This window comes from Oryzias latipes, chromosome 17 (genome assembly GCF_053564925.1).
Source record: "Oryzias latipes strain Hd-rR chromosome 17, Olatipes_Hd-rR_3.1".
Classification (NCBI taxonomy): Eukaryota; Metazoa; Chordata; class Actinopteri; order Beloniformes; family Adrianichthyidae; genus Oryzias; species Oryzias latipes.
Window position 1 is genome coordinate 14,950,940 of NC_136253.1, and position 21,324 is coordinate 14,972,263.

Genomic DNA, 21,324 nt, shown 5'->3' on the forward strand with positions numbered 1-21,324 from the left:
AGCAGCATAGAGCAGACAGGTTTACTGGTTGTTTATCGTTACGGTACGGTTCAAATGTAGTACAGAAAGGGCGGGGCCTGTTCACACACACTCAAATATTATCAACACACCTGCTAGCCGCAAAAATGTCCACATGTCAACATGCACACAAAACAGATAGTGTTCACGAACGCATACCTATGCCTTTAAACCAACTAGTGTGAAATCTTTCATTCATTCAATCATGCAAACTATTAGTGCAAAGGTGAGCTAACACCTGTGCTCAAGTGAGTGTTTATGTTCTTCTAAAATGGATGGTGGAATGTGAAAAGAAGGAGGAGGAGCGCCCAGCCACCCCCACACCCAGACCCCCGCCGCAGCAGCAGCGGCAGCCGGAATTCCCCCAACGCCACACGGGAACAGGCAGGGAACAACCGCCCCCCGGGCGACCAAGACCGCCACCCAGGCCAGGGCCAGCAGGACCGCCGCGAGGCCCCCAGAGCCAGAGAGCAGGGAGGCGCAGAGGGAAAGAGAGCGCCGCCCCAGCCCAGCCAGGAAAGCAGCCCCCCGCCGCGCCGGAGGAGCCCAACGCAGGGCCCCACCGGAGAGGGACGCCCACAGCCCCAGACGAGCACCCCACCACCACCCAGGAGTTCCGGGCATCCCCCCGCCCCGACCCCAGGTACGAGCCAGGACCCCCCAAGGGAGACCCGCTCCGCACTCCAGGCAGCCACCCACCCGGCCCACGGTTGGTCCAGGTAGGAGCAAGGCAGGGGCCCGCCGCCCCCGCCCAGGAGGGGGGAACCCCGGGGAAAAAAGGGCGGCCCACAAGGGGTGTTATAAATATGGCCCGACCAGGCTCGGCCATGTTGGAAGTTTGGCGGGGCCCAGCGCCCAGGGGCAAGGACCAGGACCCACCCCCCAGGGACACGAACACCCCCGGCTCAGGTGTAATATGAACCCCCCCACCGCGCGGAGAGAGCACCGCCGGGCCCAGGGAGCCGGCACCCAAGGGACACGGCCGCCATCGCCAAGGGGCCCGCACCCCCCATCAGGGAAGGGATAGGGGACAGATGGACCCAGGTCCCACCTTCCTTGTAAAATGTGTGTGCGTGTATGGGTGTTTGAGAGGGTGTTTGTGTGCATGTGTGTGTGTTTATGTTTGAATGTATATATTGAAGGGGGAGGGGTGTGTGTACTAAGGGGGGTGCAGTTAAAATTGGCGAGTAGGGCACTAAGGGGACATCTCCTGATTACTCACAGTGATGTCCCCTCACCCTCCACACCAAGGGGCCCTAAATGTCTAAGGTGCGGTTAAAATTGGCGGGTAGGGTGCCAGGAGGACATCTACTGCTTGCTTGCAGTGATGTCCAAGCACCCCCCCTACCAAGGACCCTACATGTCTAAGGTGCAAATAAAACCGAAAGAGGGGGGGCCCACTCCATACGGCAACCATAGGAGGGGGGCCACTCCCAAGTAGCCCCCCCCCAAGGCGCATCGCAGGCTAGACCCCCCACCCCCTCACCCTAATATGAGGTTATATAAGGAAGGGGGTAAGTTGGGGACAGCTGGTAGACTGTCCCCCGGTGGTCAAACAGCCGTCCCCCAGCCCACCCCCAGCAAAGGGGCCAGGGCCACCCAGCCCAGGGGCCCCACCCCCGGAGGCGCCGACACCCCAGGCCCGGCACCACCCACCCCACACAGAGAGAGAGGAGCCAGAAAGCGTCGCCCCCCCCGGAGCAAGCCCAGGCCCCCACCCCCAGACGCCGGCCCTAGAAGAGCTCTGGTCAGGCCTCGACGGGACCGAGGAGGCCAACCGGCCGAGGCAACCACTGATTGCCTCAGCGGAGACCCCGACCCGTTAGCCCCCCCGACCCGTACTAATAATGGGCCCCCCCTCCCCCCCAGAACGCCCCCCCACAGGACAGGGCCGACAAGCCCCCCACCCCACCCCAGACCCCGCAGCCGAAGCGGGTGACACCCAGAGCGACCGGGGGCCCCGAGAGGGTTGTCCCGTCCCGTCCCAGAGCCAGGGAAGGGCCGATCCCAGCCCCAGGTGCAGATGGCCAGCCCATCCGGCGCCGCTGGGCCCCCCCCACCCGAGCAGGGCCCCCCGCCAACCCCCCCCAGCACAGGCAAAGGGACCACCCCCCCAAGCCAAGCCAGACCACCACCCCACCCCCCCACCACGCACCCCCACACCCAAGCCCAGAGGACCACGCAGCGCCCCAGCCCGCCCCACCCAGGCACCGGACCCGACCCCCCGACCAACGGAGCCCCCCACCGCCCCCGCCAGGCACCGGAAGCCCCGACCCCCACCCCAAACCACGGCAGAAGGGCAAGGAGCAGCGACGACCAAGCCCCCCACCCCCTAAGTCATGGAGTCAACCACAGGAGACCAGAGAGACTGAATTCTTTCAAAGTTACTTGAGCTTTGGGCTGACATTTTTTCCAAGCTGATATGATCAAACAGCAGATTTCTGTGTTGACTTATGTTTATATTTTTCTTGTTTTTCCAATTTATTAAAATAGTTTTTTTGGCAATACAAAGAGTTATGAAAATGATAGATGCTAATCCTTCTTCTATATCGATGGCACTCATGTCACCAAGCACACAAAGTGACGGTGAGGCAGTGATTGAAACCTTAAGCCAGACTGATAAATCGGCACATACCTGCTGCCAGAGAGCCTGGACAGGAGTGCAGAACCACAGTGCGTGCATGTAGCTGTCGGGTAGATTATTATCACAGTGCTCGCAAATGTCTGAGTTACTGAGACCCATCTTGAACATCCTCTGTCCAGTGTAGTAAATTCTGTGAAGAGTTTTGAGATGGATTAGCTGCAGATTTGGACTTTTTGTCAGTTTAAAGGTGTTTAGACAGAGTTCTGACCAGAAGCTTTCATCTGTGCTGATGCTCAAATCTGCATCCCATTTTTTTGTTGGAAGGGCAATATTGTTATCTAAATTACATAAAAGTTTGTATATTTTGGAGAGAGTTCTATTCATTGAAAAATTAATCAGAGTGGTAACTATATCTGGTAGCTTTAAATCGTCGTCTTTAATTTTATACTTTTTAGTAATACTTGATTTAAGTTGCTGATATTCCAAGAAGTTATTTATTCCATGTTTGTCTTGAAGTTCCTGGGGAGTTATGAATCTTCTATCAATAATTACGTGCTCTAGTTGTTTTATGCCCCCTGCTTGCCAAGCTGGGAAGTGAATCATTTTTTTGTTAATAAGGATGTCCGGGTTGTTCCAGATGGGTGTCATTTTGCACGGTTGAATTGATGATTTTGATATTTTGAGAAATTCCCACCAGGCTGTTAAGGTGGCATTTATATTAATGCTTTTGAAACAATCCTGTTTTTTAACTGTTTGGCTAATAAATGGTAGCTGTGACAGGTTGATCTTTCCACATAACGCCTGTTCCAAGTCTAACCATGAGTTGGTTTCTGGATTATTTTTTAACCATTTTAAGATATATTGTAATCTATTTGCAAGAAAGTATTTGTGGAAATTAGGTAGTTCTAATCCTCCACAGCTTTTTGCAGATTTTAAAGTTTTTAGACTAATTCTTGCAGGTTTGTTGTTCCATAGAAAGCTTGATATGGATGAGTCTAATGTTTTGAACCATTTTAATGGCGTTTGTGTGGGAATCATTGAGAAGAGATAATTAACTTTGGGCACGATTTTCATTTTAACCGTGGCTACCTTGCCCATAAGGGACAGAGGCAGGATGGTCCAGCGTGTTAGATCGTCCTGTATGCTTTTCAGTAATGGGGTGTGGTTTAGCTGCACCAGTTCTGATAGTTTGGGGGAAAAGTAGATACCCAGATATTTGATATTTCCTGTTTTAACTGGAATTGTGAGTGTTTGTTCCATATTCCTGTTGAGTGGTAATAAAACAGACTTATTCCAATTATTGGAATAGTCTGATATGGAGGAGAATTCATTTATGATCATTGCTGTTTCATTTACAGAATGTAAATTCCTTAAAAACAGTAATATGTCATCCGCATAATGACTAATTTTATGATGGCTGTGTTTGGTTTTTATTCCTATAATGCTCTCATTCTGTCTTATTGCTGCAGCTAAAGGCTCAATGAATATAGCAAAAAGAGAAGGAGAGAGTGGGCAGCCCTGTCTGGTTCCTCTTCCAAGAAAAAACCTGTTTATTAGTTCTAACTGATGCATTGGGGTTGTGATATAATATTTTGATCCAATTGATGAATGCTTCTCCAAAACCAAACTTATGGAGGGCAGCAATAAGGAACTTCCAATTAACTCTGTCAAAGGCTTTTTCAGCATCCAGCGATAGTACCGTCATTTCCTGGTTTTCAATGGTGGCAAAGTCTATTATATTAACTAGTCTACGGACATTATCATCCGAGTGTCTGCCTTTGATGAATCCAGTCTGGTCGAAGTGAATTATGTGAGGAGTGATTTTTTCTATTCTCTGTGCTAGTGCTTTGCAGATAATTTTTACATCTGCATTGATTAGAGAAATAGGGCGATAGCTTGAAGGACTAGTGGGATCTTTGTCTGGTTTTAGAAGAAGAATTATGTTGGCTGAGTTCATGTTAGGTGGCATTGATTGGCTCTCATTAATAGATGTGACAGTTTTATAAAATGTTGGTGCCAGTTGTTCCCAGAATTCTTTATAAAACTCAGCAGGAAAGCCGTCAGGCCCTGGTGCTTTACCATTGGGCATAAGTAACAGATCTTCATGAAGTTCAGACAGCGAGAGCGGAGAATCTAAGTTTGTGATTTGATCCTCATTTAGCCTGGGTAGGTTTACATTATTAAGAAATGAGTCAATACTTTGCTCTGACGGATTGATCTGCGGTGTGTACAGGTTTTTATAAAAGTTTTCAAATGCGTTATTAATTTTGACCGGGTCATGGGTGACATTTCCTGTTTGGTCCATAATAGAGGTGATTGATGACTTTTCTCTATTAATTTTAAGCTGATTAGCCAGAAATTTGCCAGATTTATTAGAGTTTTCAAATCTTTCAAGTCGTAGCCTTTGTATTTGAAATTGTGTTCGTTTATTAATGATGTCATTTAACTGCAGCTTTAAATTTTTCAGATCTCCCAGAATGTGTTCCTGTGCAGAAGCAGCATAAGCAGTCTCCAGGGTTTTGATTTTATTTTCTAATTCTAATAAATCTGCTTTCTCTTTGCGTTTTTTGTGCGTTGAATAAGAAATGATTTTCCCTCTCATGACTGCCTTTGCTGTTTCCCAAAGAACGCACGGTGGGATGTCTGGAGTATTGTTGACGTCTAAGAAGGTTGCCCACTCTTTTTTAAAGAATTCAAGAAATTCCTGGTCCTTTAACAGAGACGTATTAAACCTCCAGGTTGTACCAGAGGGTGTGGATTTTTCCCTAGAAATGACAGAGACTGGTTACAGAGACTGGTGCATGATCACTGATAATAATTGGATGGATATTGGAGCTTTGAATATTTTTTAAAAGAGAGTTACTGATTAATAAATAGTCTAAACGGGAGTGTGAATAGTGGACTGGAGAAAAAAAGGTGAACCCTTTAGTGCTTGGGTGACATGAGCGCCACGCGTCGCAGAGACCCAGACCATTCATGTACTGCTTTAGAATACTTGCAGATCGCCCTGTACGCTGATTTGCTGCTGTGCTGAGTCTGTCAAGTTCAGGGTCCAAAACAAGGTTGAAGTCTCCTCCTATAATGATTGTGGAGTCAGAGTGAACTGAGAGTGAGGTGAAGAATCTGTGAAAGAAGGAAGAGTCATCAACATTAGGGCCATATACACTCACTATACAAAAGTCCTTGTTCTGAATGGATATATTAATGATTACAAATCTGCCTTCTGGGTCAGTAACTGTATCCTTATGAGTAAAATTAAGATTTTTATTAATTAAAACAGCAACTCCTCGTTGTTTGGAGTTGTAACTGGCAGAGTATATAACTGGAAATTGTAAGCAGCACATAAGGTGATTCAAAGAATTTGATAAATGGGTCTCCTGCAGTAGAGCTATATCTGCTTTTAGACCATCCAGGTGATTTAACACTTTCAGTCTCTTTGGCTCAGAGCCAAGTCCAAGCACATTCCAGCTAACGATGTTAAGACTGTTCATAACTGCTCTGACTGAAAAGGTATAAAGCTAAGTAGTGCTTGTGTACCAGTCCGTGTGCGCGTGCCCGCATTGAGAAGCGCTGTGCGCGTGAACGTTTTCTGGCTATATGAGCTGCGTGTCGCGTGCGTCCTATGAGAGCCTGTGTGAGGTGATTGCAGTATGTCGGCGTGTGTGTGCGGGATCGCATGTGCACGCCCCTGTGTGCGCTTGTGTGTGCGCGCGCCCGTTCCGTGCATAAATAAATACTTACCGAGGATGAGTTGCTTCCAGGTGATTTACATATAATGAGGGGGGAGAGGGGGGGAGGAGAGTATAGGAAAGAAAAAAAAAGATAGAAGGGAAAACGAAAACAACAACAAAAGAACAATAGAAACATCAGTAGGACTGAGGTGACGAAGAAAAAAAAAAAGACTGTTTTCCTGCGATCGAGGTGTGGATTATTGATGATCCGGTTTTCCATTCATTGAAGTAAGTTTAGCGGGTTTCTTCTGGGCAGCGCAGATGTTCTCAGCGCGGGTCTGAAAGCCTTCAGCACAGCCAGGGGGTGATCTCCGGGTCCCGGAACAGCCGGCCGTCCACGTAAAGTTTGTCAACGGCCACAATCGCTCTCGAACCAGCAGCAAGATGCTTCCTCAGCGGGAACAGGATCTTCCTTCTACGGAGGATTTCTGCCGGGAACTGGTCATTAACGCTGTAATGCGTGCCTTTCAGTTCCCGTCCGCGGCCCTTCACCAACTCCTTCTGTTTGAAATGTTCGAATTTAGCCACAATAGGACGCGGGCGCTGGTGGTCGGACCTTCTTCCTCCGAGGTGGTGAACCCTGTGGAAAGAGATCTTCTGCACCTCCTCCTTGGGGAGCTTCAGGTGGACCTGTAAAAAGGATCTGACGGTGGCCTCGGGGTCTTCTCCTACCTCCTCTGGAACCCCCGCGACCACTAGATTGTCCCTCATGCTCCTCGACTGAAGATCCAGGAGGGTTTCCTTGATGGATCGGTTCTCCTCGGAGAGACGGGCGGTGTCATTGCCCAGGATCTTGACGGTCTCTCTGAGGGCCTGGTTCTCCGCTGCGAGCTCCCGCACCTGCTGCTGGCTGAATTCCAGAGACTCCCGCAGACCTTGAAATTCTCTATGGAGGATCTCCAGCAGATTGAGGCGGCAATCAAAGCTGGAGAGCTTTTTATCAATCGAATCCAGGATATCGCTCATTCCGCTGCCTGGAGAGGACACAGCCCCGGGAGAGTCCTCAGGCCGTTCACGCTTGGCGGAGGGGGTGGTGGTGGCGGTTCTGGGCTTCACCATGTTGCAGGTATTAAAACACTCGTCAATGAAATTCTCCAGGTCCTCCAGGCTGACAGAAGCTTAATACTCTTAACAGGTTATGTTAGTTAGCAGGAAATATTTTAATATGGCGGAAAAATGAAACAAGATCGAAAATGTTTGTTCAAATGCTTACGCGCCGCCAAGTCGACTCACCACACTCGTCTCGCTGGGTCTCGCGATACTACAGCATCACACCGTCTGTGGCATGGCAAGGGACATCTTATATAGCGCTTTCTACCTTCTTTCGAAGGCCCAAAGCGCTTTACAGCAGTGTTTTTCAACCAGTGTGCCGCGGCACACTAGTGTGCCGTGGGAGATGGTCAAGTGTGCCGTGGGACATTGCCCTCATTAACCGGTTTAACAACATTTTCCATCTCCAGGATTTAATTTCTTTGTTCATCCCTACAGGCCCTGATAAAACACAAAGAAATTGGGAATATGAAAGATCGTAAAATACTTTTTTCTTTGTGTTTATTTGATTCTATTAAATACATTTTGATAAGAATGACGGTACCACGATTTAGCCACAGCTTCAGCTGCGTTAGGAAAAGTTCCGCCCCTTTAACTGTCTCCACCAATCATTCTTGGGATCTTAATCACATGTCATCAGTCTGACCAATAAGAACTGGTTAAAGTTTTCACTTCCTTGTTCTGAATTCTGCTGAAAAAGTCTTTCAGTTTTAACAAAAATACCAGCTAAAGTTCGTCTTTAGCGGTGTAGTTTACCACAGAATCCGGTGTTAGACCGTGGAACAAGTGAAAAAAACAATGAAGCTCAGAGACGCTAGTCTCTCTACATTCGGCGGATTATTGAACTACATCTCCCATGATGCATTGGGTTAAAGTGACAGTGTGAGTATCTGGGCGCACAACTCTCTCCTCTTAACATCGTGAAACCACAACGACCACAAATCAAACAGTTTTTAAATCTTTTAACTTAACTTTTATTACATCTTAAAAAAACAGCTGCAGCTTCCAGCTTTTTCTGCCATAATTATCACAAAAATTCACTGAGATTATGGAGGGACTGTAGATCGATACAGACCGAGTTTCTCCTTTTTATTTTATTTTTTTGAATGCTGGTGTGCCGCCGGATTTTTGTCAAGGTTGAAGTGTGCCGTGGCTCAAAAAAGGTTGAAAAACACTGCTTTACAGTCATAGTCCCATTCACCCATGCACACACACTCACACACTGGCGGCGGCTCCGCTGCCAAACACTGGTGCCAACCTCCCACCAGAGGCAAGGATGGGTTCAATGTCTTGCCCAAGGACACTTCGACACATGGGCGTGCAAGGCGGGAATCAACCTGCAATATAACGATCATGGGTCGAATGCCCTACCCCTGCACCACGGCCGCCCACGCACCACGGCCGCCCACACTTAACATTCTACCTTACTCTACCTATCTTAACATTTTACCTTTTTGATTCAGTTGTGTCTGATCAATTACATTAGAATAAAGCTAGAAAGCTGCAGTTATTCATTAAATAGAAAGGAATTATGGTAACTACCGTATTTTCCGGACTATAAATCGCTGCGGAGTATAAGTCGCACCAGGCCAAAAATGGATTATAAAGTATAAAAAAACACAAGTTGCGGTAACACTTTATATTAAGATTCCTTAACAAGCTTTGTTAACACATTAACAAGCATTATAAATGAATTTATAGGGTGTTAGTAAGACATTTATTAGTACAATAAGTCTAATAAGATTTATTAAATTCCTTAGTTAACACATTTACAAGCATTATTATTAGGATGTTTTTAAGATGCTAATGATGCATTTATTGGCATTATTGGTGCCTAACAAATGTGTCAGTGTTAATATGCTTAATAAGATTTATTAACAACCTTTTTTAACAAATTAAGAAGTTTTATTATTGTTTGGGGTTCTAGTAAGATATGTATTAGCATTATAGATGTCTGACACAAGCCTAAGTGTTCATAAGCTTATAAGTTTTATTAACTAACTTAACAAATTAAAGATATTTATTAGCATTATAGATGTCTTGCAAAATAATAAGATTTATTAACATTTAAAGTCAGACCATTGTCTTATAAATCCATATTACTAAACTGCTTATAAGCTTTACAAATGTATTAATTAACTTTGTTAACAGTTTATTAATTGTTTTGCAGCACCTCAACTAAAGTGAAGACAGTTTTTACCACAAAAACTACAAAGCATAAAGATTGTAAAAAGAACTTTATAACATTAAAACAGACTAAACATACACCAATCGTTCTGTAAAAGATATATATTAATTTAATTCAGACAAATAAAAAGAATCAAAAACATATAGACTGGTGTTGGATGACTCAGTTGGAGCAACTGGTGCTTGAAATATTCATGTTTTCTTTGTATGATTCTGACAAGCGCTGACAAGCGCATAAATACTTGCTCTCTTCTTCTGAGTGAAAAGCGACTTTAAGAAGCGTAAAGTTGCGCAGCACCACCTTGTGTACAGGAGTATTTCTGTTTTACATTAAGCGCTATCTAATGTCAGGGAATGAAATTGCATGTTCGCTCGGCTCATCGTCAGCGAAAATCGCCTGGGTGTGAACACAAAAAAACATGTTGAAAAATGCTGGCGAATAACGTCTGGCGAATATTCTTCACGGTGTGTACGGGCCTTAAGAAACAATTGAATTGGATGAAAACGAGCATGCCTGTTTTGCTGATGGGTTTGATTGACAGATTTATTAGCCAATGGTGACATTAGTTAACCTGCCCATCTCTGATTCCTTTCAGATTTTGATCCTTTTGAATTTTTGATCACCGCGGTGATGAACCACCAGGGGGCGCGTTGTCGCGGTTAACCGCAGCCCCCCCCCCCCCCACCCACCCCCCCACCCCAAAAAAAAAAAAAACAAAACACACAAAATCCCCCGGCGGCCGCATCAGAAATAAATACAATTAGAACACAGTATTCTTTATCAACAAATAACAGTAACAACTAACAACTACATATCTAACTTGTGAACTAACTATAGGTGTTGTAGATTGACGGTGTGTGTAAGCGCGGAGTGTCTTGTGTAGGAATAGTAGGAAGGTGCGCACACGTGTGTTGGGAGTGTGCGTTGATTCTTCTGCAGCGGATCGCTCTGGAGCTGCACGCAAGTTTCACCTGTGCACTCTGGTACAGACATCTTCTCAAAATATTATGTATTGCCCAGTAATAAGCAGACTGCAGACACTGTCACCTTTCCGGTAGCCGTGAAGCCTAACACCCATGAAAAACAAATGGCAGGAGGCTCCGCCGTTGTTTATACAGACACGTAACGTTACGCTGCAAAAAATAGTTCCCAAACAAAACTTGTAGTGATATTCATGGAAATCTAACAGAGCGTTCATGTTTAGTGTTACAGAGTGAAGGAGAACAGTAATACCCCCCCCCCCCAACACAAAATCCTCCGGTGGGGGGCCGTGTCGCGCACTTAAGAACGCACGCAGCTTGTAATGGAAATGATTACAATGGAAATGAATAATTAGAAAGCAGTAAATTTGTCGTATTTCCTTGCAAGACGGAAACTTCTGTTGTAGAATGAGGATGTGTGCTTCTGAAAGCATGCGCCTGTTTGTGTAACTGTAAAGGGAGCCGCGTGTCACGTGCAGCGCAGAGGCGGACAGTGAGAGCGCGCGCCTACGAGAGAGAGTGACAGGCGCGGTCGGTCAAAAGGAGAGAACAGTCTGAAAGAAAGAAGGAAAGTCTGAACACAGGACTAGCAGAAAAAGGAAATTATCAGCAAAGATGAATGCGTTTAATGTGTTTATTATAGTTCCAATCACGCAACATATGCAAAACGTAAAACAAAAGGTGCGGTGATGAGGTCATCACCGCGGTGATGCTGTGATGCGGTTATGGTCACAGCCCTATCTCTGACATGCTTCAGTCACTTCAGTGACGGTGTCGGATTTATGATCATCGCGGTGAAAAAACACCAGGGGGCGCTCTGAACTGTGTGTCAGTTTAAATATATCTGTGTAAAATGTAATAATAACCCACTGGCTTGTTCCTTCGTTGTTGCTGTTTAACATTGTTTTGTATTGAACTGTTACATTCAATAAAGTTTGAAAAAAAAAAAGTAGAGTGAGCGCGTGCCGCGTGGTGCTCGGCAGTGACAGCCGCGCACGCAGTCGGGAGAGAAGAAGTGTGATATAAGGTTTTCCATAGAAACCCTTGAAGTGTTAACACAGGACTAGCAGAAAAAGTAAATTATGAAGATGAGGTAAATCTACACTTTTTCGCAAAATACACTTTATTGAAAAAGGTGAAAAATATATTAACCGTTAGATATTTTAGTGGCACGAGCGGACAAGTGAAAAATAAAGTCTTGTGGTCCGTACTGATCGAAAAACAGGACCGGGCCAGCGGACAAATGGCTATGTCGAGCCCTGTTTATGCTTTGTGGTAAAACTGTCCACACTTTAGTTGAGGTGCTGCAAAGCAATTAATAAACTGTTAACAAAGTTAATTAATACATTTGCAAAGCTTATAAGCAGTTTAGTAATATGGATTTAGAAGACAATGGCGTGACTTTAAATGTTTATAAATCTTATTAACACTTTCAGGTATTTGAATGACATCTATAATGCTAATAGATATCTTACTAGCATCTGACACATTAATAAAGCCTATGAATTTGTTAAGTTAGTCAATAAAACTTATTAAACTTATGAACACTTAGGCTTGTGTCAGGCATCTATAATGCTAATACATATCTTACTAGAAGCCCAAACAATAATAAAACTTCTTAATTTGTTATCAAAGGTTGTTAATAAATCTTTTTAAGCTCATTAACACTGACACATTTGTTAGGCATGAAGAAAATGAGAAATCAGTCGCTTTGAGATTTCTTCCATCCGTGTTCTTAAGTCGGGAGAATAACCAGAAAATGCCAACGGAATAAAATTAAGAGGTTTTATTGTCCCTAACAAAGAGCTCTAAACAAAATAAAACAGAATAAAACAGATCGATCTGGGTCCCCAAATCCAAAACCATCAAAACGTAAGAAATTAAAATCCGCATCACATGAGGCCGTCTGGGAACAAACCTTTGTCCAAAGCATGGCTCTTTTAAACATGTGGTCAGAGTCCCTCCTCCTGAAGCATGATGGCCGCTGAATCTCCGCCTCTGGTTGCTAGAGATTGGCTGACAGAAGAGCCCGCCTACTTCCTTCAGTCAATACTTGAAATCACAGCATCTGGTCTCTGCTTCCCGTGGTCCTCCACAGGCGGCCGGAACTTCCCAGCATGCATTCAGTAGATCATAAAGCTTTTATTCTCCACACGTGAACGGACACCTGAAGTGGTTCCCACAGCTACAATCAGTCCCAGAGATAGTTAATTTATGGCCCATGTCAGACCTACAACCAAATGGCCTTAGAAGATCAAAGAATCCCTTTCTTTCCCCTGACGGGATGAGCGTGGAGCTGCAGTCCTGAAACTTCTCACATATGCAATTTAAGGAAGCTTCTTCAAAGTTCAAAGGATGTTAAAGCACACACTTCAGCAAATGACTTATCTTCAATGTAATAAAATTTAAGACTGACAACCCTAATGAAATTACCAAAAATATAAATTCCTTCAGTCACTTATAATGGCAATAAATGCATCATTAGCATCTTAAAAACATCCTAATAACAATGCTTGTAAATGTGTTAACTAAGTAATTTAATAAACCTTATTAGACTTATTGTACTAATAAATGTCTTACTAACACCCTATAAATTCATTTATAATGCTTGTTAATGTGTTAACAAAGCTTGTTAAGGAATCTTAATATAAAGTGTTAGCGTTGCATTGTGACGGGAAATTTATTTGACAAAATCTGAGACCAAGAGCTAATAACTTGCACAACCTCATATGATACAATCATAGCAGACTGTTCATCTCATGATTTCACAGTAATTCTTTCTCATACTTATTTATTTATTCCTTTCATGAAGCATCATTGGCCAACTAATACTCTGTTTTCATCCTGTATTTGTAGAAACAGTTGTCATTTTTAGTGCATCTCTGAATCTATGAAATCATTGGAAAATAGAATATTATGTGAGCCTTCAAGATCTTACTGTAAAAAAAAAGTTTGCTGATTCTGTGAGTCACTTAACATACTCTTAACACTTAACATACCTCATACATCAAATTGACCCAGGAACATCATCTCTGTTCCTCACAAATGAACATAACAGGAGTGTTACAATGTATTTATTACAATTTATTTCTGACATAAGTCGCTGCGGATTATAAGTCGCACCCCTTGCCAAACTATGAAAAAAGGGCGACTTATAGTCCGGAAAAAACGGGTATGTAAAAAAATAAAAGTAAAAATAATTTAGGTGGTATTATATAGGACAGTGTTTTTCAACCAGTGTGCCGCGGCACACTAGTGTGCCGTGGGAGATGGTCAAGTGCGCCGTGGAGAAATTGCCCTCATTAACTGATCTAAAAACATTTTCCATCTCCAGGAAATCAGCTCTTTGTTCATCCAAACAGGCCCTGATAAAACACTGAGTAGTTAGGAATATAAAAGATCTTAAAATTACCTTTTCTTTGTGTTTATTTAATTCTATTAAAGAAATTTTGATAAGAATCACGGTACCGCGATTTACCTGCAGCTATGACAGTTTGCGGAAAAGTCCCGTCCCTTTAACTGTCTCCACCAATCATTCTTGAAGGCTTAATCACATGTCATCACTCTGACCAATCAGAAGTGCTTAAAGTCTTCACTTCCTTGTTCTTAATTCTGCTGATAAAGTCGCTCAGTTCTAACAAAAATACCAGCTAAAGCTCTTCTTTAGCGGTGTAGCTTTCCACAGAGTCCGGTGTCAGACCGTGAAACAAGTGGACAATACAATGAAGCTCAGAGACGCGAGTCTTTCTGCAAGTTTTCGGCAGTTTTCACACTCCATCTCCCATGATGCATTGGCTTAAAGAGCCAGTGTCCCAGCGCACAATGAGTTGTCCTTGCGAAACGCCTTGAAACCACAACAAACAAACAGTTTCTAAATTTTCTAATTTAACTGTCATTTCATCTCTTAGAAAAAACAGCCGTAACTTCCTGCTTTTCCGGCCACAATTATCACAAAAATGCACGTGAGATTGCGGGGTGGGGGGGGTGGGGGGGGGTGGGCTGTCGATCAAAACAGACCATGAATTTCTGTTTTTTTTTTTTTTTTTGGATGCTGGTGTGCCGCGGGATTTTTGTCAAGGTTAAAGTGTGCCGTGGCTCAAAAAAGGTTGAAAAACACTGATATAGGATGATAACGTGCAAGGAGAGATGTTTGGTTGAGGGGTTTGACAAAATAGGTATGTGAAGTATAACTTATCAGGTAAGTTTTTTGTTTTTTTGTTTCATTCTGAAGTGATAAAGAAAATTAATGAATGTGGTTGAAGCACATCTGTGTTCATGAGTATCTGTAGGAGCAATTGTTAGTCTAAAGCAGTGTTTTTCAACCAGTGTGCCGCGGCACTCTAGTGTGCCGTGGGAGATGGTCAAGTGGGCCGTGGGAAATTGCCCTCATTAACTGATCTAAAAACATTTACCATCTCCAGGATATCAGCTCTTTGTTCATCCAAACAGACCCTGATAAAACACTGACAAGTTAGGAATATGAAAGATCGTAAAATACTTTTTTCTTTGTGTTTATTTGATTAAGACATTTTGATAAGAATGACGGTACCGCAATTTAGCTGCATCTTAAACGCTGTTTTAGGAAAAGTCCCGCCCCTTTACCTGTCTCCACCAATCATTCTTGGAGTCTTAATCACATGTCATCAGTCTGACCAATCAGAAGTGGTTAAAGTCTTCACTTCCTTGTTTCGATTTAGCTCATAAGTCATTCAGTTCTAACAAAAATACCAGCTAAATACCAGCTTAAGCTCATCTCTAGCTGGTAAATAGCCAGAGGAGTAAATAACGAATACCAATTATATAAGAACGAAAAATTAAAAAATAGTGTCTTGGAAAACTTCAAAATGAACAACGGGATCACAGATTAAACCCTGGTCAAAGGCTGGTGCAGCTAATCCTAACAGTATGCCCAATCCCAGTGAGCTGGATGGCAACTCTGTGGAGAACTTTCTCAGTTCCAAAAGGGATTTCCTAACATAAAACCAAGACAACCACCTAGTTCCCAAGAAAAAGGAGTCTGAAGAACCAGCGATCAAGGTTCATTAATCGAAAGCACAAACTTACTCTAATGAAGAAAGGAAATAAACTTAATTTTATGAATAACTATCTGACCAAGAGGAATGTAGAAATTGCCAGAAAAGCCAGACATTCGAAGCACAAAAATCCAGAACACCTGGGTGAGAAACTGTAAAAATATACATCAAACTAAATGGACCACCGGAGCTGGCCACAGTCATGGTAATCAACCGCATGAAAGACTTCAAGAAGTGCTTGGTCACAGAAGACTGAGCAAAAAAAAGAAAGTTATTTAAAACATTGAATTGTGATTTTGAGAAAATTGCTATGGCGTCAGAGATCTTCCTTAATTCTAAAAAGTCAGCTGTGACCATGATTTGTAGCAGAGAGTTCTGACCTGCAGACAACTTGATCTCATCTTACTCAGTTATACTTGTAACATCTTCCAGAAGGACAGGGACCCTGTTAAACATGGTCTGCAAGTAGGGTTGTGCCGATGGACGATACCATCGTCCATCGTGATGGGTGACTGACATTCCGATGGAGAGACACCATCGTGATGCCACGCCCCCGCCACGCTGCGAGTAGACACCATAAGCCATGGTTACATGTGCAAAATATCTTGATCGGATTAGAATCCAACCATGTACATGGGCCCAGAAAAATGTTTTCAGAATATAACAAACGTTCACATGGGTCACACTTTCGGTCGGAATAAATCATTCGCTCATGCGCAGTAGGGTTTGAAAAACCGGAAGCAGACATCAGTTCCGCCGAGCGGCTGTATACATTGACATGTCAGCTCGGTAATATATGAGACAATTTTCTAAACGTGCTTTTATTAATGTTACGATTATTATGAAGCGCCTGTTCGCTCATCATTTTAATTTTAATCCGTGCGGTCAGTGCTTTTTCTGTTGAAGTACGTACCCTGATAGAAGCCAGGATTAGCAGTATGCTAAGACGGGCTAACAACATTAGCTTTGGGTGGTGCTGCAATCTGCATCCTGGCTGCACGTAAACATGTGGGAATAACATCAGTCTTTATTTAGTCGGGACACGACTGGAAACACAAATCCATGTGATTGTTTAAATGGTTTCTAAGGACTGAGCGACATTTCTGCTTTGAAGCTCACACCGCCCCAAACCGCTGTGTGTGTGTTGACGGTCCAAGCTCTGCTCCGAGACACACACTTTTAGACCCGGTTTTGAGTGCGGTAGCTCGTTCCTCTAGAGCTGCGCAACGGATCGCAGTCCTAAATCTCCCACACATACCGCTCATGTAACAAAGCACCCCCCCCCCCTTCCCCTCAAACACAAAGCTGTAAGTCCGCGCTCCGCCCGTCCACTTGACTAGTTAAGTGCGGGAGCGGACCACTTCTTTTCTATTTTGTTTGTTACTTTTTTTTGTTAAAGTCACTTCCCTCAGTTTATACTGGATCATCCCGGATGAGTCATTAGTTGGGAAATAAAATAAATAAAGTAAAATAACGGATAGCAATTATACAAGACCGAAAAATTAAAAATAGCCCCCCCCCCCACGACGATATCATCGTCCATCCCGATGGTTGATAGAAAACATCGTCAACAGCCAATTTAAGGGACATCGCCCAACCCTATCTGCAAGTATTACAATCTTGAGAACTTCAAAAAGTCAATTAAGCCAGATGAAAAAAAACGTACAGTTGAAACCAGAAGTCTTCATGCACCACACAAAAACACACATACGCTTTTTTTTTCTCACTGTCAGACATTTAATAAAAGTAAGTTTTTCCTCTTTTAGGTCAATTACAATTAATACAATTATTTCTATTTGCTAAATGTCTGGATAATGAGACTAAGGTTTATTTAGACATGTTTTTATTAATTGTATCAAAGTCAACATCAAAACTGTGTTTCTGAGTATTTGGAAATTGCGGTGAATCAAGAGCAGATGAAATACTGTTGTTTGAAAAAGCTTGTATGTGTTAGGTACAAACTACAATCAGTACAATCACAAGCTCCATTTTGATGTGTCCACTAGTATACAATAAATCCAATGTACATCTTTGTTTTTCTAGCCCCACCTCCCCCCTGGAAATGCTGACTGAGAAAGAATATTGCCACAGATTTTGCGGGGTGGATGTGAAAACGCAAATGCAATCCCCTCTTTGCATTTTCACTCTAATTATGCCCAGGGCCGGCCCTGGTCTTCTGGGGGCCCTAAGCGAAATTTAATTTGTGGGCCCTCCAACTGATCAGGAGCACCAAAAAAACGCAACTGTTGTTGTAATATAAATGAGATCTCTCTATTAATACATTTGTGAATTATTGTTGCTGCCGAAGAATTGAATACAGTAAATTGCCTGCATGTTGGATGGACATTTAGTGGTGCACAACAAATTTTAAATGCAAAGAAATAAATATGAATGACAAATATATATATATATATATATATATATATATATATATATATATATATATATATATATATATATATATATATATATATATATATATATATATATATATTTTTTTTTAATGTAACATTAGGCACTCAACAAATGAAATTCACAAAACTCCAACTTATTATAAACAGCAACTTAATACCAAATTTTATAACGATAAAACAATCCAACATAAAGGACACAACAGCTCAATGAGGGGGATTTTGGAAAGTCAGAGTCTTTCTAAGTCTGAAAGGACCTCTTTGCACCAAATCCATTCTTATGTATCTCAACTACTACAACTACTATTCTACAACTCCGTCGTAGAATACTACTAGTTTAGTGGCTCATTTAAATCTGTGTGCAGGTTTTTCACAAATTCATGATCTTTTTATATATTTATGAGAGATTTATTGTTTGATTGTATATTTGTATGAGGTCATATTTATTAATTAAATTATGAACAACTTGGGACTCCATACTCCTCAGCTGCTGTTTATGAACATAAGGGGTTATGCAGACACAGTTTTTTTATTACTTTACATGCTATAAAATTACCTGAGATGACATAATCCTGGATGACAAGAACATCTTGGGATGTGGACGCTGCACCACCTCCAATACTTTTGGAGAGCAGAAGAAACTGTCGGCTGAGACGGAACTGTGCAAAATATCATCATTATGTAAAACCAAAACTGCAAAATACAAATAAGAAAAAAATGTACCCATTTATAAATAATAAATGTGAACAATAATTTGAGTATAAATGGAAATATAAGCATTTATACACGTCTTTATCTATTATTTTGTACGTTCATGATTTTAAAATTAGTACATTTATTTTGTTTATCATCTATAAATGACAACCTTTATTTCCTATGTATTTAGCAGTTTTGACTCTCCATATTTCATGCTAATGCAAGATTTTAAGACACATTCAATGTTGAAAAGTCAAACTACCTGACCTGCTATAATAAACAGCAGTTTTTTCAATGACATAAACCGGAAAATGCAGAATGCACTAAATATGTGTTAGCAAAACAATTAACCAATACGATAACGTGAGTTATTTAAACATCTATCAGCCATCATACCATTATCATTATTTACTTTTCTCTGCTCTCAGCAGTTTAGAAGGCCATGTCCGACCTCATCTTAGAAACTTGGGTATCAGAATTATTTTCGAGTTTTCCATTGGAAATTACGACAAACGGGGTCGTTTTATGTACAATCTTTACCTCAGATCGATTAGTATTTACGTAAATTGCGCAGCTGCATAGAAATACTGGATAATGTAAAAAAGACGGCCCCAACATCATCCAAACTTATCTTGTGATTGATGTTGAAGTTCTTCATCTTTTTTCAGCTCCTAATGATGGATAAAGTATCTTTGGCATGAAGTTCTCTTGTTGTCGCTTTGATCAGTGTGACAAAATGTGCTCGTTTTTTTCTTTTTCCCAACTTTATTGAAATACAATGCGCTCGTAACTGTACAGTGTGCCAGGATCAGATGCAATGATGTTGACCAATCGTTGCTAAGAGGGGCGTAACGTCCTTTTTTGGGTTGCCAAATTGGTTCAAGTGTGTTAAAGGGGGGGGGGGGGTGTCACAAAAGTGCAGGCAACTTTCTTTTGCACAACATTCAGAGCGCACGTTGGTACGGAAATTCTATGAAATGGGTTGCCAGATTTGGGTTTAAGTATATAATGAAAAAGCATTTTGAAGTATTGCTTTTCATTTTAATTTTATGTCATTTGATGCAGTTACATTTTGAAAATTAAAAAGCATTTCTGTGAATCAATTTTAATTTTCAAATTAGACATTTCTAAATGAATTTTGCTAGACATTTACTAGAGAACTTTGTGAAAATGAAATGTCAAATACCATTTTCATTTTATTTAAGTGACAGAATTGTCATGGTGCCTCTGGCAGACTCCTCCCCCTCCAGCACTGTTTCACTCTTCTCCTGATTGCCTCCAGCTGCTGTCACTCTCCTCATCATCACTTCTGCTCTTAAGGAGCTCCAGCGCCTCAAGCCGACGCCAGATCGTTAACCCTTACGGTGACTCGCCTGGTCTTGCTATGCTCTATCTTGTTTTGCTCACGTACCCAACCTAATTCCTATTCTCCTGCCTCAGGAAACCACGTTACGAGTGACACCAGTGTGGGTCATCAGTTAAGCCGTTCCAGTGAACCGGAAGACTCTTCGCCGTACGCTGACCGCGTTAACACCTCCAGCCACGCCACAACACAAGCCATCTTCACATTCGGACCTCGCCGGGACCAAACCTCAGCCTCACACGGAGAATCAATAAACTATTACTCATCTGCCACTTACCTGTCTTACTCTGGGTTTCAGCATCTGGGTTCGCTTAGCCTGAAGAATCATGACAGAACGATCTGGCCAGACTCCGGACCCAGCTGACCCAGAAGGACTCCGTGTCGCCGTGAATCTGCAAGGCATCGCTCTGGGTCGTCAAGCCGACGCGTTGTCCCAAATTGCATCCGCCCAACAAGAGCTGTTTCGACGTCTAGACGGTTTGACACAAACTTTAACGGATCTAACTGGTCAAATGTCTACACCTTCACCCACAGCTACGCTCCCGCCTGCCAGCAACGCTTCCACTTCCGCTTCCGCTATGACCCCGGAAAACTTCCGCCTACAACCTGAGCCGTTCCTGGGTAATGTCGAAGCATGCGGCGGTTTCCTCCTACAGTGCCACCTACTGTTCCAGCAAGCCCCGGGGTACTATCAGTCAGATCATAGTAAAATTACATTAATTATAAACTCCCTACGCAATAAAGCTCTACAATGGGCTCAAGCATTCCTGGCTGTAAATCCTATCACCCACCTATCTTTCGACCATTTCATCAGGGAGTTCCGACTGGTATTCGATCAACCTAAAAAACAAGAGGAGGCTACCCGCAGGCTTTTAGCCCTTAAGCAGCGAAATCGATCGGTTAGTGACCATGTTATCGATTTCAGGATCCTGGCTGTAGAAGCAGGATGGTCAGATCCAGCGTTACGGGGAGTTTTCTACCAATCGTTGAATGAATCCATCAAAGATCACCTATGTACGCAGCCCGAAACTCACTCTTTCGAGGAGCTCGTCACCGCGGCTCTCCGTTCTGACACCCGTTTACGAGAAAGACAACATGAAAGGCCCACTCAACCTCGTAAAAGCCCAGGTATGACTCACCACTCTCCGCTAACCCCCCCATCTGCCACACTTCTTAGTGCTTCTGAAGAGCCCATGCAAATCGGCCATTCTAAGCTGTCTGCAGAAGAACGACAAAGACGGCGAGATGAGGGGGCCTGTTTCTACTGCGG

At 43.0% G+C, this 21,324-nt stretch overlaps 2 protein-coding genes across 13 annotated transcripts in view; one reads left to right on the top strand and one right to left on the bottom strand.

Annotated features, from left to right (window-relative positions):
• LOC110013423 (uncharacterized) overlaps nucleotides 1-21,324 on the bottom strand; it is a 401,209-nt gene that overhangs the window by 335,577 nt on the left and 44,308 nt on the right. The window lies entirely within an intron of this gene.
• The window catches only part of LOC105358153 (uncharacterized), a 150,421-nt gene that overhangs the window by 111,630 nt on the left and 17,467 nt on the right, over nucleotides 1-21,324 (top strand). The window lies entirely within an intron of this gene.